Source organism: Saccopteryx bilineata, chromosome 2, assembly GCF_036850765.1.
Source record: "Saccopteryx bilineata isolate mSacBil1 chromosome 2, mSacBil1_pri_phased_curated, whole genome shotgun sequence".
Lineage (NCBI taxonomy): Eukaryota > Metazoa > Chordata > Mammalia > Chiroptera > Emballonuridae > Saccopteryx > Saccopteryx bilineata.
The window spans coordinates 283,454,653-283,470,385 of record NC_089491.1 but is presented as its reverse complement, the minus strand read 5'-3'; the positions used below and the strand labels follow the sequence as shown (position 1 = coordinate 283,470,385).

Sequence of the window (15,733 nt, the reverse complement as noted above, 5' to 3'; positions counted from 1 at the left end):
TCCAATGGAGCCTTGGCTGAGGGAGGGGAAGAGAAAGACAGAGAGGAAGGAGAGGGGGAGGGTGGAGAAGCCAATGGGCGCCTCTCCTGTGTGCCCTGGCCAGGAATCGAACCCGGGACTCCCTGAACACCAGGCCGACGCTCTACCACTGAGCCAACCGGCCAGAGCCTCCTCAGTCTTATTTTTTTTAATTTTAGTTTTATTTAGACCATTAATTTTAAAGGGGTGACATTGAGTAGAGTACATAGATTCAGAGAAAACATCTCCAGATTATTTTGACATTTATGTTGTATACCCATCACCCAAAGTCAAATTGTCCTCCGTCGCCTTTTATTTGGTTTTCTTTATGCCCCTCCCCTCCCCCTGTCCCCTCTCTCTCCTCCCTTCTCCTCTCCCTGGTAACCACTGAACTCTTATCAATGTCCATGAGTCTCAATTTTGTGTCCCACCTATGTATGGAATCATACAGTTCTTAGTTTTTTCTGATTTACTTATTTCACTCAGTATAATGTTATCAAGGTCCATCCATGTTGTAAATGGTCCAATGTCATCATTTCTTATGGCTGAGTTGTATTCCATAGTATATATGTACCTAAGTCTTATTGTTGACTGTGGTTCCCAACAACTCAGTATTTATATATCGCCTCCATCTTTATATATCGCCTCCATCTTATTTATCATTTCTATGTTCTGGCTTTGCACTTCAGCAAGTTCCTTCCTTTTAACTATTTTCCACTTGTTTAAACCAATCTCAGGACTGAGTATGGTGGGGGGGGGGGATTTGATAACTGTCAGGCTTATTTAATTAGTTTTTGCCTTATTTCCAGTTGCTCTTCTTACAGAACTGTGGATTTTTGTTGTTGTTTTCAAGTAGTGTCAGCATATTTTTGCATTAGATTTCACCTCCCAAGAAGTTCTTGTTCAATGATTCTGTCTCAACTTAGGTCATAGAACAGAAGAAGCAATTGGGTACAGGGAGCTTATTTGGAAAGTGAACCCCAAGAAAGTGAAGAAAATAATACAAGGAAAAGGGGAAAGCCAACATAAAAGATGTATTAATTCACAAGTGTATTATCAGTGTGGAAATCTAAGGCTGACCTGCGACCCTTCAGATAAAATTTCTGGAACGCACCTCAGGAGGATAGCCTCTCCCTAGACCGACACACACATGCACACACATGCTTCTAGCTAGCACTGGCTTGTGCTAAAGGCCTCTGTCAGAGATGAGGAACAAGGCCAAGGTCAGGAATCCACATGGTGCTCATATCTGTCAGAGAAGTTCTTGCATGAGGTAACAGAGTCAAGAAAATATGCCAGGACTGGAACCAGGCCATGTCTCCCCTCATGGCCGAGATGTCCTGCACGGTGAGGGGAACGGTCAGTGCAGTTCTAGGACCCAGGAACAGAAGTCTTCCCCTTCTTAGACTCAAATCTCAGATGGTAAGACAAGCCAAGGTCAAGATCAAAGAAGTATTCAGAATGATATAAAGCCAACCCAACTACAGTATCATTTGAGAAGACACCCATGGTAGAATAAATCTGACAAGTACTTCCTCGTCTTTGAGCAGCCTGATTCAGGCAAAGAGCCTTCCCTGCCCTGGCTTAGACACAGCTTTCCGATGCCTGTCAGCTGGGGCCCGAGCTCACGCCTGACTGAGGGGAGGGCCACTCGGGCTCTGACCTTGAGCTTTCCCCCGACATCTGGTGTCACCGGGATGCTAGGGAACAATTAAAACGATTTTTTAGTTGTTTCTAGTACCTCTGCAAATATTTTATACTCTTGGGAAATAGTGCCTTGTTAGGTTTTCCAGGAAAGTTTCATTTCACATCATCAATAGACCCTTATCGGAAGCCCGTTCAGCTATTCAAGAGCCTGTTGTTTCTAATAACCTGAGTGGCTGAGGGTCTGAGTTTTCTAGAACCTCCACAGGTTTCCATCTGAAGACCGATGTATGATATATTGACCCCTGCAGAGCTCTGACCTCACTAGGACATATCACAGCAGCTGCTTCTCCTGCCTTGACCCAGAAAGCCAGGGGTGTTGAAGCAGCAAACTGAACGCTCCAGGTCGATGCTTTATCCACCAGTGAGGCCACCACGGGTCAGGCCGTGCTAGGTTCTCTCCCTGCCCTTGAGGGAGAGGTATGGGACAGGTATCTGAGAAAGAGCATCAAAATGAAAGGAAGGCCCTGGCCGGTTGGCTCAGTGGTAGAGCATCAGCCTGGCGTGCAGGAGTCCCGGGTTCGATTCCCGGCCAGGGCACACAGGGGAAGTGCCCATCTGCTTCTCCACCCCTCCCCCTCTCCTTCCTCTCTGTCTCTCTCTTCCCCTCCCGCAGCTGAGGCTCCATTGGAGCAAAGTTTGCCCGGGCGCTGAGGATGGCTCTGTGGCCTTTGCCTCAGGCACTAGAATGGCTCTGATTGCGGCAGAGCGACACCCCAAGATGGGCAGAGCATTGCCCCCTGGTGGGTGTGCCAGGTGGATCCCGGTCGGGCGCATGTGGGAGTCTGTCTGACTGCCTCCCTGTTTCTGGCTTAGGAAAAATATACAAAAAAAAAAATGAAAGGAAAAATGGTGTCTGGAGAACAGAAACTTCTCCCTCTCAGGGTTATCCAGAAAACAGTAACAAAGCAAGCAAGCCAGTCCTAACAAGTGATTTACACCCCCGCAGGCCGTGTTTACACAGGAGGGAGCTCGGCCCTGTGAGGTAACTAACCCAAAGCATTTCAGGAGAGTACGTAAGTGTGAGTCTGGCTGTGCCCAGCCCTAGCTAAATCTGATTAAGAACTGAGCAGCAATCTATTGTGTAAGGCAGTTTTCACAAACACTTTCTATAATCTTCATAAGAACTCTGCAGGGTAAGCATGACTGTCCTGTTGTACAGATGATGAAATGAGGCTCAGAAAAGTTCAGTGACTCACCTAAGGTCCCAAGCCAGAGGGAGGCAAACCCACCCGGAATTTCCTCTGGGTTCTGAGATCCAAGCTGAATTCCATTCCTGCTGCACTAGGCTGGTTTCCACCCTTGAGGGCATGGTGTCTTTGTGTCCAGAGAGATGTCAGCCAACTAGATTGCCCAAGTTGTCACTGAATCATTTTAAATTCAGGCACAAGATAAATAGAAAAAGAAGGAGCAAAATAGCAGACTTTTTTTTTTAAGTGAGAAGAAGGGATATAGAGAGATAAGACTCTCGCATGGACCCCGATCGGGATCCACCTGGCAACCCCCGTCTGGGGCTGATGCTTGAATCAACTGAGCTATAGAAAGTAGTTTTTAAGTTTGAGAACAGTAGGCCCTGGCCAGGTAGCTCAGTTGGTTGGCACACTGTCCCAACATGGCAAGGTTGTAAGTTCAATCCCCAGGTCAAGGCACATACAAGCATCAATCAATGAATGCATAAATAAGTGGAACAAATTGATGTGTTTTTTTCCTCTCTCTCTCTCTAAAAATCAATAAATAAAAAAATTTAAATATATTCGGTTCTAATATTTTTTTAAAAAATTTAGAACAGTAATGGTTTCTAAGCAGCTGAGTAAAATAATCAATTTTCTTAAAAAGCTTCCTTTGTAAGAGCTCTAGACATTTTGCTGTACCTGTCTTACTTATTTAACTTTCATATCTTTTGAGTTCTAGCCTGGTGTACTGATCATGTGGTAGTTCATTCAATTATTGAAATTAATTCTTAGATGGAAAAGTGTTTACACAGCGTGAAAATTAGCTCAGCATACACTGTCAAACTGTACTGCATTTCTCTGGGATTAAGGATCTCTTCCCACTCTCTGATAGGCACACAGAGAAGTCAAATTAAACTCTCTGGAGCCTTTCTGATAGCCATCCAGTAGTCAAACTTGAAAGTCATCTCTTGTATAAATGTCTCTAAGTTCTTCCATTTCATTAATCACTTGCACATGTAAAAAATAAAAAAGTTTTCTTCTGGCTATTTTTAATGCTAGCTTGCAGCACTGAATATTAACAATTTGCTAGCTAGGGTGCTGGAGGGAGGGAAAACGATAAACTCAACGGAGACAGCAGCTGCCAGGAGAGCCTCCCTGAGCTGCGCCCTAAACCCGGTCCCCTCACTCATGCCCTGCACCTCCCGGGGCTGTCACGCCAATATCCCGTCTGTCCTCGGACCTCTCTGCCCCCGAAGATTACAGTCACTTCTCAGTCACCTCACTTCCAAAATGATGTCCCCTTAAAAATCACAGGAGAACCACAGAATCGAAGAACCATAGAGCCAGAAAGGACCTCTAAGATGGTATCTGCTTCCATGAGGCACACAACGGGAGCAGTAAGAGCTATTTGCTCTTACAGGTATAAGTTTGAATTTGAAGTTGCTTCTTTCAGACACGATGTGATTCAGGGACGGCACATGAGGGGGAACCGAGACTCCCTCTGGCTACCCTCACAGCCAGACTCAGCGGTCAGAAGGGAGGGAGGGGGGCGAAGGGAAGAGGAGAGAAGTCCACTGTCTCCCGCTCGTGGTAAGAAACTGTGAACGCTGGGGGGGGGGGGGGAGTGTTTAGATCATGTAGAGAAATACCAATGATAAGATGGCCACTGAGAAGCATCATGGCCTCCAGTCGTGTTTTAAGTTTGCTTATGGCTTTCTCTGCCTTCCAAGAGGAATATGGTTTCAATACTGGGCCAGTTATTAAAAAAGTAAAAATCAGCTTGTTGACAGACAGCAACATTGTGGTAATAAAGACATGAGGAGAAACTAGTTTGCCTGGTTCACGTCAACGCTCATGTTTCAAAAGGAACACAAAGCCTGCAGTTTCCACTGCCCTGTCTGGGTCCTGCCCCTCCGCTCCTCCAGTAAAAGCAGCACATGGCCCCAGGGCACCCTCTTCGCAAGGACTTCTGGGGAATCCCTCCCCACAGCCAGGCCTGCACCCACCCAGAGATGCTCGCAGAATACACTTGCTGGGGCACCGCGCTCACGCCAGAGAGAAGGGTGTTAAGGAAGCTCACCATGAGGCAGGCATCTGGCCGCATTCTTCCTGGAGCCACGTCCCCTGCAGAGTCATGGCTCGATCCTTATTGGGAAGGTAAGCCTCTATTCCTTCTCGGAACCACCGTGACGGCCCCTCTGCCCTGGGTCCCCCCGCCACCCTCTCGTCCCTCTGTCCTCACACATCACCTTCCTTCCAGCCTCCTCCACTCCACCGCGGACACACTCATCTCTCCACCACTGACAGAAGGCACAAAACCCCATGGATACGTGGTATTTAATGTGCCCCATATTGATCGCTTGGTAACAAAACAAAATATAAACAGTACAGTCAGTTCCATTCTAGCAAAGTTAGGTCATTCACTGAATTCCAGCAGGAAACAAGTGATCTCTTTCCAAATATCTGCAGTGACTTTCATCTTAAATGTTAGGGGAAACACCCCACATGCGAGGCTGGCCTTGCATAAAAGCGTCGGAGCCTCGGGGGTGACCTGAGGTCCTGGGGTGTGCTGAGGATGGGGTGGGGGAGGACCTGGAGGTCTGAATCAGAGAAGAATATAGAATACATGTCACAGAATCCCAGAGCTGCCAGAAACTTCAGCGGTCACCTGACCCAACTGCTGCATTTTTACAGAGGAGAATGAGAGCGCCATTGACTTCAAGAGATTGTCAAGATCACCTTGCTGGGAAGAAGCTGCTTAGAGTTCATTCTCCAATGCAGCAACATTTTGGTTTATTTTCTAATTGTGTTGCTTCTGCAAAAAAGAAAACAAACAAAAAAAGGAAGTGTAGTGTTACTATCAAACCAGCCACATACTAACATACTATCGACTGTGTAACAGACTCTTACTTCTTTCATCCAATAACCAGGCCTCCTTTTCCACTTGCTCCTAGGCGAGCGCTCTCTCTTATATCTGGACTATGTGGGATCTGGCCACTCGCAGGGCTCCGACCTTGGTGCTGGTACTCATTCACTCTCTGCTTGATCTCCCCGCTCCACACGTGATGCCCAAACACTCCCATTCTCCATCTTCAGCTCCTGGTTTCCGTTCACTCCCGAGAAACAAGTCAGAGGGCATCCTGTTTCCCGCCCCCCACCCTCACCTGAGCTTGCAGAAACCCCGCCGGAGGATGTGACAACTGAAGGGACTGGGCTCAGCTCGGGGCCAGCAAAGAGCCCCTGAAACTGACGGGGCACACTCCCGGAGCACAGGCCCCACGCAGCAGGACGCGCACCCAGCAGCCCCACTGGAAGCTCGCACCAGCCGCTCTGCCCCCAGAAGCAACGTGGTGCACACCCACAGAAAGCTGAGCTGCCACATCCTCGCAGCTCATGTACCCTCCAAAACGCAACCTCTGCCAAGCTGGACTGACCCTGGGGGAACCCAAGCGCTTCCAGCCACAGCCCTCTCCTCAGACACACTGTCCCCGCCGGACTGCAGCCTGCCATGCCTCACTTCTGATGGCCTCTCTCTCCTCCTCGGCCTGCCATGACTCCTTCTCCCACAAACCTTTGACCTCATCACCGTTCTGCCATGACTCCCTCTCCCCCAAACCTTTGACCTCATCACCGCTCTGCGCTTCCTCTCCTTGCTGCCTGTCCTAACAGTCCTTCCCACAAGACCTCTCCTCACTACCAGTCACCCCCTGGGGACTTCCACAACTGGCTCCCTCAAAACTGCTCCAGATTTCAAAGATTACAATCCAGTCATCCCACCCTCTGAATACTTCTCAACTGTACATTTCTCTCAGCTGCCCTCCTTATACCTGCCTTTTCTTTTAAAGCAAAAAGGAAACAGACAAAAAGGGAGAGAGATAAGAAGCATCAACTTGTAGTTGCAGCACCCTAGTTGTTCATGGATTGCTTTCTCATATGTGCCTCAACAACAAGGCTCCAGCTGAGCCACTGACCCCTTGCGTGAGCCAGTGACCTTAGGCTTCAAGCCAATGACCTTTGGGCACAAGCCAGCAATCATGGGGTCATGTCAGTGATCCCACTCTCAAGGCAGTGACCCTGTGTTCAAGCTGGCAACCTTGGGGTTTTGAACCTAGGACTTCAGCGTCCCAGGTCGATACTCTGCCTACTGCACCACTGCCTGATTAGGCTACACCTGCCTTTTATTTTAACCAGCTCCACCAATCCAATGACCCTCCCAACTTTCTCCAAGTCAGTCCTTCCTGCCCCACTCCACCCCCATCTGGCACTATACTCTAAATATTAAACATACAGCTCACTGTTCCTGGGCAATCTTATCCATTCCCAATGCATGAGACAATACCGAATATCAAACAGGTTGTCACCAGATCAGATACCTCCTCTTAAATCTTAGGTCTGCGCATGAAACTAACCAGCCTTTTCTCACTGAGGATTTCATAGACAATAAACACTCAACAGCTCCATAAACTGAATCAACTGTTTTCCCAATGAACTGGTTCTCCTGAAATACAGTCAGGTTCTGGTATCCATTAGGGAGAAAACGGCTTTCATCTATAAACAGTGTCAACATCTGCCTGATTAATATCTACACAGAAAATCTAACACACAAAGCATGCTTTGCGGCCGCCCTCCTCTGCGGCCGAAGCCATGAGAAAGCATAGACTCTGTCCCCTACACACTTACCAGCAATAACTCAAGTATGGCTACTTTCTGACAAGAGCAGGGAAATTCACCAAAATGGCTGCAACTTGAAAATCCACCCATGCCATTCACACATTGCCTAGTTGAGCAATTCTGGGGTCTTTCCCTTGTGAATCGCGACAGACTTGCCCTAGTTGATGGCCAGCCAAACTCCCTTTCCCACTTTATGTTAGTCTTCTACTGTCTGGGTAATTAATAAATATGCAAACATTGGTTTCTTAGGTGTGTCACCAATCTTTACTTATTCATTGCTGGAGTGCATAATAAGGGTCCCACAAACAAATACGGAAAATAAAAAAAGGAATGGGTCTCGGGCTTCAAGTTGGCAGCTGAAGGTTGGAGGAGAAATGAACAAAAAGGGTGGTACTTTGGATGTTAACAGCTTACCATGAAGAAAGATAAAAGAGAAATATCAGGAAGGAAAAAAGTCAAGGTATAAACTTGTATATTAAGCAAATAGGTATACTAAATACATGAGTATAAATAAGAGATTTGGTGGTGAAAAATTAAGAAGGGGCCTGACCTGTGGTGGCGCAGTGGATAAAGCATCGACCTGGAAATGCTGAGGTCGCCGGTTCGAAACCCTGGGCTTGCCTGGTCAAGGCACATATGGGAGTTGATGCTTCCTGCTCCTCCCCCATTCTCTTCCCCCCCCTCCTTTCTAAAATGAATAAATAATTTAAATTTTTTTTTTAATTAAGAAGGTGGGGGACATGAAAAAAAATGAAATAGTCATTAAGGAAAAAGAGTTAGGAAAGAAAACATAAGAGGGAGTCAGGACCCAGAACTGCAAGCAGGTGATTAAGAAATAGAAAACTTTGCATTCTTGATAATGACCCTCTGGGGGGGCGGGGGGGGCTGAATCTGTTATAATGGTAACAATAACAGCTATCATTCATTGAGCTTCGATTATGTACCCGATAAATCCTTTACACACAGAACTACAATCACAGCACACTTTGGGACAGCCAGGCGAAGAAAGCTGGGATACAACTAACGGAGCTGGGCATGGACGTTCCTACGGAAACTGAATGGAGAGACACCAGCTGTGGAGAATTCCCGGTGTAAGACTCATCACTGAAAGTGTACAGAACTGAATTGGGTAATTATACCCCGGTCCTAGGATCCTTCAAAATATGAGAATGCAACTCAGTGAATCATCCATGGCGGGCAGACTACGATGCTGCCTGCGACTCACTGATCACTTTGCGGTCTGTATGGCCCCTGCTTTGTGAGAGTGAACGGGGAGACAGAAATGCATCAGCCACGTCTCTGCCTCTGAGGCAGAGACTGAAAGAAATTAGATGATTCAAGGGCACAGGACACCTCCATAGGAGTCCAGAGTAGAAGTGATTCCCTGACCATGGCAGTAATAATGATAACATCTGGAAAGGACTTTTCAATGAACAAGATCAGACGTGAGCTCACCGGGGGTGGGGCATTTGGGCAAGAGCATCTTTTGTTTTAGCTCCAAAGATAAACTCTGAGCATGTGTTCTTGCCTGAGGATCTGGGCCGACCGTGGCCTTTCTTGATCTCTTATCCTGCATCTGCAGCTGCATGCCCAGCTCTCCTTTCTCCTGGTCCTTTGAAAAGGAGAGGACTTCCTCCTGATCTGTTTCTCCTGTCTCCTGGTAGACCTCATTCCACTGACCGGTCAACTTCTCTTGCTGCTAGTCCTCCACCTTTCTGCTGTCTATAAACATAGCTGTGTCCTTCCCATCCCAAACATACTTATTTCAGCTTCATCGTTTTCCTATTGTTTTAGAGTAGTCTGAGTATTTCTTATAGTCAAACATAGTCGTCTTTACCTATCTGGATTCTGACTTTAGTGCCATACTTAAAATGTCCTCTTCATCACCCTGAGATTATAGGGATATCCATAATGCTGCAGATGAGGATGGGTTGATCACTGCCCCCAACTCCACCCTGGGCTGTAACAGCAGAGTAAATCCAAAGTGAGCTGAACGGGCAGCAAGTATTGATTAACGAAGGTCCCATGACTCCCATAGTAGAGCACGCTCTCTGCTAAAACACTCAACTTGGACTTCAGGCCAGAATGGTGCTTTCCTAAATCCAGAGTTTGGGACAGTCAAGTGTGTTAGGAACACAACATGAATTCTCACCCTGCTGCCACCTGCTCCACAGACCCATCAACAGCAGGACAGAGAGGCCAGGAAAGCCCAGGAGAGCGACGGTGACTCCCGGCATCCTGGCAGAAGGGAAGCTCCACCCGGACCCACCCGCTGCTCTTGTACAAACGGAGAAAGAGGAGGGGGCACCCTGTCCTGACCTACCCATGCCGCAGCGGGACAGAAAGCATGAAGCCTGGTCCCTGCCCTTGAAGCAGACCGTACTCTCTAAGACACAGGACCCAGCTCAGAGGACGTCACATTCTTAGTCATTAAGATTGGCTACTCCTTGTCCTTTGGAGAGGAGCACATAAGGGGTAGAAGTAAACACAGAAACCCCCTCTCAGGTACTTCCCAGAAAGGACGGAAGGGATGGTGGGACTTCCTTTTCATATGGGCCACAGAGGACTATGGAGTGGGGAAGAAAAAAGTCTTCCACTAGAATCCACCTAAATTTTCTGCTATTAATTTCAGAAATCATCACACTTTCAGGGTGTCTACTAATAAATAACATGCAAACATAGTCCCCTCACTCGTCAGCAAAGCTGAGGCTGCACGATGGGCTGAGGTTGAAGGACAGGCTGAGGGCTGAGGCTGATGGGTTTGCGGGGCTGGGAGCCACCCTGAAGGGCCATTTCCATGAGCAAGGTGAGACTACTGCCTTAGAAGACACTGCTGTCCAAAGCCGAGTCACTCTGCGTGATGGACACACAACACAATCAACAGTGCGAATGTTATAGAGATGTTCATCTGAAACCGGTGTCCTCTTACTGACCAATGTCACCCCATTAAATTTAATTTTCTAAGTAAAGTCAGGTGCAGACACTGCTGCACCTAACACATTGCAGGCCCTCAGAATTCACTTGAAAGTCCACAGACCTGAGCCCATTTCATGTGGCAGTGCCCAGGGCCCGAGTGGCAGCAGGAACAGCAACAGCAGCAGACACCCATGGACTCCCCTGGGCACCAGCGGTGTGGTGGATGGGGAGGGCGGGGCAGAGTATAAAGTCCTACCCCCAATGCCAAGGTCTAGTCAAGGAAACTGTGGTGAGCAATGGAGAAATGAATGTATTTTCAAACAGTGGAATTAAGCCAGGTCCCACTGACATCCTACCTTGTACCTTTTCAAAATAACAGGATGCTTGTCAGAAACAGAAATGCAGAAGGGTGCCCTTTGAGGATTTTACTAGATAAAATTACTATTCTCCTAAATATTCCAGTCCCTGCAGGCATATATGTAACCATGATGTCAAGGTTAGCCACGTGACTTGCTTTGGCCCATTTGTTACAAGCGGAAGTGATGTGTGTCACTTACAAGCAACTTTAAGAGCCAACAAGTGGCCCTGGCCGGTTGGCTCAGCGGTAGAGCATCGGCCTGGCGTGTGGGGGGACCCAGGTTCGATTCCCGGCCAGGGCACATAGGAGAAGCGCCCATTTGCTTCTCCACCTCCCCCTCCTTCCTCTCTGTCTCTCTCTTCCCCTCCCGCAGCCGGGGCTCCATTGGAGCAGGGATGGCCCAGGCGCTGGGGATAGCTCCTTGGCCTCTGCCCCAGGCGCTAGAGTGGCTCTGGTTGCGGCAGAGCGACGCCCCGGAGGGGCAGAGCGTCGCCCCCTGGTGGGCGTGCTGGGTGGATCCCGGTCGGGCACATGCGGGAGTCTGTCTGACTGTCTCTCCCCATTTCCACCTTCAGAAAAATACAAAAAAAAAAAAAAAGAGCCAACAAGTGGTTCCCTGGGCTCTATGTCCCTCCCCACAAGCCTGGCAATGCCCCTGACAAAGGCTATACCATCCTTCTGGGTCCCACAGTGGAGACGGTGTGGAGCAGAGCCTCGGCCTACCAGTGGAGGAAGTGAAACTTGAGCAAGATAGAAGCCACGTGGATTTGGGGACCACTTGTTACCACAACATAACTTAGCCAAGCTGACTGATACAGGTGCAGTACCAGAAATGCCGACCTCTGTCACATCTGCCCTGGGCTGATGTAAGGAGCCTGTAAGCAGGTCCACCTGAAGCAAATCGTTTTTGTTCAGGGTGGGTACATGTAAAAGGTCCCTCTTGGACATACAGAGCTAACCTGAATGGCATCATCCAGGGACAGCAAACTGCCATGAGTCATACGTGTACTACTTAAGGCAGGACAGACTGTTCTGCACCAATAGACCCCAAACCTCAAGAACTCACAAAATAAAAATGTACTGCTTGTGCTCACGAGGCTCTGCATACCGGAACACTGTGGCACCCTCTCCCTCCGGCCGCGTAGACAAGGGAAAGGGCACATGGGAGAACTCACAGGGAAGGTTTACGAGGCGCCTGGGCAGGTCTGGCATGCAGGCCCACGTCCTCTGTACAGACCTCACCCCAGGTCCCGCCCAGATGCAAGGAGGCCTGGAGAATTAAGTCTTCCTGTGTGACCAGGATGAAAAGAAGATGGGTTTCTTTTGTCTGCCACTATGAAGCACTGTTTCTATGAAAGACACGCTGGATTTTGAGTGGCTCTCACAGACTGTGACCATGCTGCCCTTTGGGTGTAACGGTCACCAGGAAAGAGGGACAATGTTGACTCTGATCTTTGAGGCTGACAGTCGTTGGAACCCAATTTTAACCTCTCCATGTTTGTCAACTTGTGCCCCAGATGTCTGTGTATGTGAATCCAAAGACCTTTCCGGTCGAGCCATGGCCACAGGGACCAAGTATAGCTGAACCGTTGCAGGAAGTACAGGAGCAGCCCACCCGCGGCCTCACCGCTGCAGTGGACGAGACACAGGACTGGTCTTCAGCGGCCAGCTGGAGTGGCAGTGGTCTGGCCTGGAGGAACCAGCATGCGGTCCTCTCCGCAGATAAGGCTGGGGACATGCTGAGCCCCCCTTTTCACGGTTTACCATGGAAACTCCAACATTCCTGGGAAACGTAAGTACATGAACTTTTTTTTTTTATCTGAAGTCAGAAGCAGGGAGGCAGAGAGACAGACTCCCACATGCGCCTGACCAGGAGGCAATGCTCTGCCCATCTGGGGTGTTGCTCCCTTACAACCAGAGCCATTCTAGCACCTGAGGTGGAGGCCATGGAACTGTCCTCAGTGCCCGGGGCCAACTTTGCTCCAATGGAGCCTTGGCTGTGGGAGGGGAAGAGAGAGACAGAGAGGAAGGAGAGGGGGAGGGGTGGAGAAGCAGATGGGCGCTTCTCCTGTGTGCCCTGGCCGGGAATTGAATTCGGGACTTCCACACGCTGGGCAGACACTCTGCCACTAAGCCAACCAGCCTGGGCCAGTACATGAGTCTTAAAAGAGAAATTTTGATCTTATTGTTGATAAAACATGTACAAGTTCAATCAAATAATTTTAAAAAATAAAAAAGATGTTCCTTGTTTGACTAACAAGTGCATTGAGCAGCTCTTTCTGGTTAACTGGAAGGGAAGATCATGTGAAGATAGTTGACAGAGAGGAAGGAGAGTACAGAATGGAAGCAATCTAACATTAAAATGTACATGATTCATTCATATTAATTTTGTTTTGTTTTTAATCCATTGCCCCCAGCCCTGCAGCAATGCCAGCAAGATGGGTCAGCTGTCCAGAGCACCAGCCACTGAGCGGTGGACGGCTGTGTGCCTGGTGACCTCACTAAAAACTCAGGGCCCAGGGAGCAGTGTCTCTGCCCTGAGGACTGAGCCCTGGGCGGGGCTAAGAGGACGTCCTTCCAGAACATAATCAAAGCATTTGTGCAGCTGTGGAGGTGTTCTATCAGATGCCTGACACAAACAGGATCTACATGTGAGAATGCTTTCAAAGGCTGAATGTGGAGCTCTGCTGGAGGCAGAGCAGCAGGTGGGCAGCCAGCCAACCAGTCATCTGGGGCTGGAACAAACCTTCTGAAGCCCCCTGGGGCTCCTTGCAGCTGCCCCCAGGTGCTCGGCCCACTCAGACACACAGCTCCCTGGGCCGCCTCTCACCTGCGGGTTACCCCTACGCAAACCCCAACAGCACATCTGATCTAATCTGTGGAGGCCTTTCATCAAGAGAACGCACTCGCTCATACACACCTCCTTCTGGGGAAAAGGGCATCTCTGCAGAAGAGCGTGACTTTCCCTTGGGAACTATCAGATCATCTGCTCTCACTGACAGGGTGGAACTGTGGACTTGTTAAGAAAGCTGACTGCTACCTTGACTTGTTCACCAAATCAAGCTCTGACCCCAGGGGGTCTGGGGTTAGTGTGACCATCTGGTTGTAATCCAGGCCCCTTCTGCACATGGTAGGGAGCCCTCAGTGTCCTGGATGTCCTCAGCCCCTGAACTCTGTTGACACGGGCCCCGAGCCCCTGCCTCTTGTCCTTCCCCTGGTGCCCCAGCATCTCCCGTCCCTCTGAGTGGATGCTGGCCCCTCACTGTGGCCTCCACCCTTGTAGTCGATGCTCTGCTCCACACAAGTGCACCCACATGGCAGTGAGCCATTGCTCCCACTGGAGCGGAGACCAGCCCTTGGCAGCGGCACGCCCCGCTGTTATGACTGCTGGTCCCCTGCCCCAGCCCTGAGTCAGCCCCTCAAGGAGGCCTGGTGTCTTAACTCACGATGTTCTGGACCAAAGAACCAGGGGAATGACCCCGAAGACTAGACCATAATGCATTAGAGGGACACCATCAGAGATCAACCCGGAAGTGCTCCTCCTGTACACCCCAGCAGTCTTCCTTTATGCTGTACCAGGCACAGTGCATGCTAGCCCTGGGATGGATGACAAATAAGAGAGGGTGTGGGCGTGTGTGTGTGTGGGGGGTGTATCTCCCTGTATGGAAGGAGCACTCCTGTTTAAGTCTGATAGGCAGGCCAGCCAGCCTGCAGACAACTTCTTGAGCAAGCATGGCTTTCCAGATGGTCTAATTACAGCACGGAGTGAGGACAGTTCTTAGTAACCCATAATTGTTGGAAAGAACCAAGGAATTCCCCCTCTGGCGTGAGGAGCAGCACCTTCTGAAGCCTTGCTGTGGATTCTTTTGATTAAGCTGAAAGGGAAAAACAGATTGTTCATTTGGTTATTTGGTTTTCCTTTCTGACAAGATGCCCAATCGCAGCTTTCGTGAGGAACTGGCTGTCCCAAGCCAATTCCATCCTAGGCAGCTTCCTAAAGGGTGACAAACCAAACTGCAAACACGTGCAAACCCAAAGTTAGCTGCAGTAATTACACTGGATCAGTCTGCAAGGACATAACCAAGAACAATAAATTATAAAGGTTTGACGCAACAATGACCTATCTAGTTAATGTCACAGGAAAAGCTTGTAAGTTCAGTCCTCAGCATGTCCCTGGGTACTTTATTATGAAAAACACCCAGGCTCTTCAGAAATTCCCCAAGATCCACTACAGAACCCAGGAGAGAACCTCTCTTTTAGAACTTTTAGCACGTTCCAAACCTAGGGAATACTAAAGGCTTGAACGTGATCTAAAACCTTTAACGTCTCTTCCTTTATTCCTCCCATCTCTTTAAGACAGAGGTCTTATGGAAATAGCCATATTTAGAGAATGTAGACTTAAAGTTTTTTTGTTGTTTTTCTCCCTGAAGACATCTGAAATTGCCAATGTTCTCCTACCCAAATTGTAAGCAGGAAAATTATAGATTCAGCTAGGACGAGAAAGGCTGGTATTGATCAAGGCTGGAAAGACAAGTAGATTGTTCAAACTTATAAACGATCCCTGCACTACTGAGTGTTAGAATCCCACTGTAGGCCACCCTACTGTCCTGCTTTGCGTTTATATATTGCTACTAAGTGACTGTCCCTGGACAACATGGGGTCTCTTTGAGGCTACCTCTCAGCTTCCCCTATCAGTTTCTCGACCCCCTCACCACAGGTTTCTTCCACTTAAGACAGAACCCTCCTGCCTTCCACTAGAAGATAAAGGTCAGAGTCAAAACCAAAGAGTTTCACAAAAACAATCACCACTTTGTTCCCCACAACCTCTCTCTAACCCGTCACCTCCCCAAAGGGAAAAAATGCAAGAAGGGATTTTGGTTTGAATGGAAATTGA

The 15,733-nt window shown here is 48.8% G+C and overlaps 1 long non-coding RNA gene across 2 annotated transcripts in view; it reads right to left on the bottom strand.

Annotated features, from left to right (window-relative positions):
* Positions 1 to 5,186, bottom strand: part of LOC136325954 (uncharacterized) — a 332,973-nt gene extending 327,787 nt beyond the window's left edge. Inside the window, exon 1 of one of the 2 annotated variants that reach the window (XR_010729336.1) lies at positions 5,144 to 5,186. This is a non-coding gene — a long non-coding RNA (uncharacterized lncRNA). Of the gene's footprint in view, positions 1 to 4,974; positions 5,109 to 5,143 lie in introns of those variants that run through there. The other variant, XR_010729335.1, reaches the window with a different exon arrangement.
* Positions 5,187 to 15,733: the final 10,547 nt, after the last annotated feature.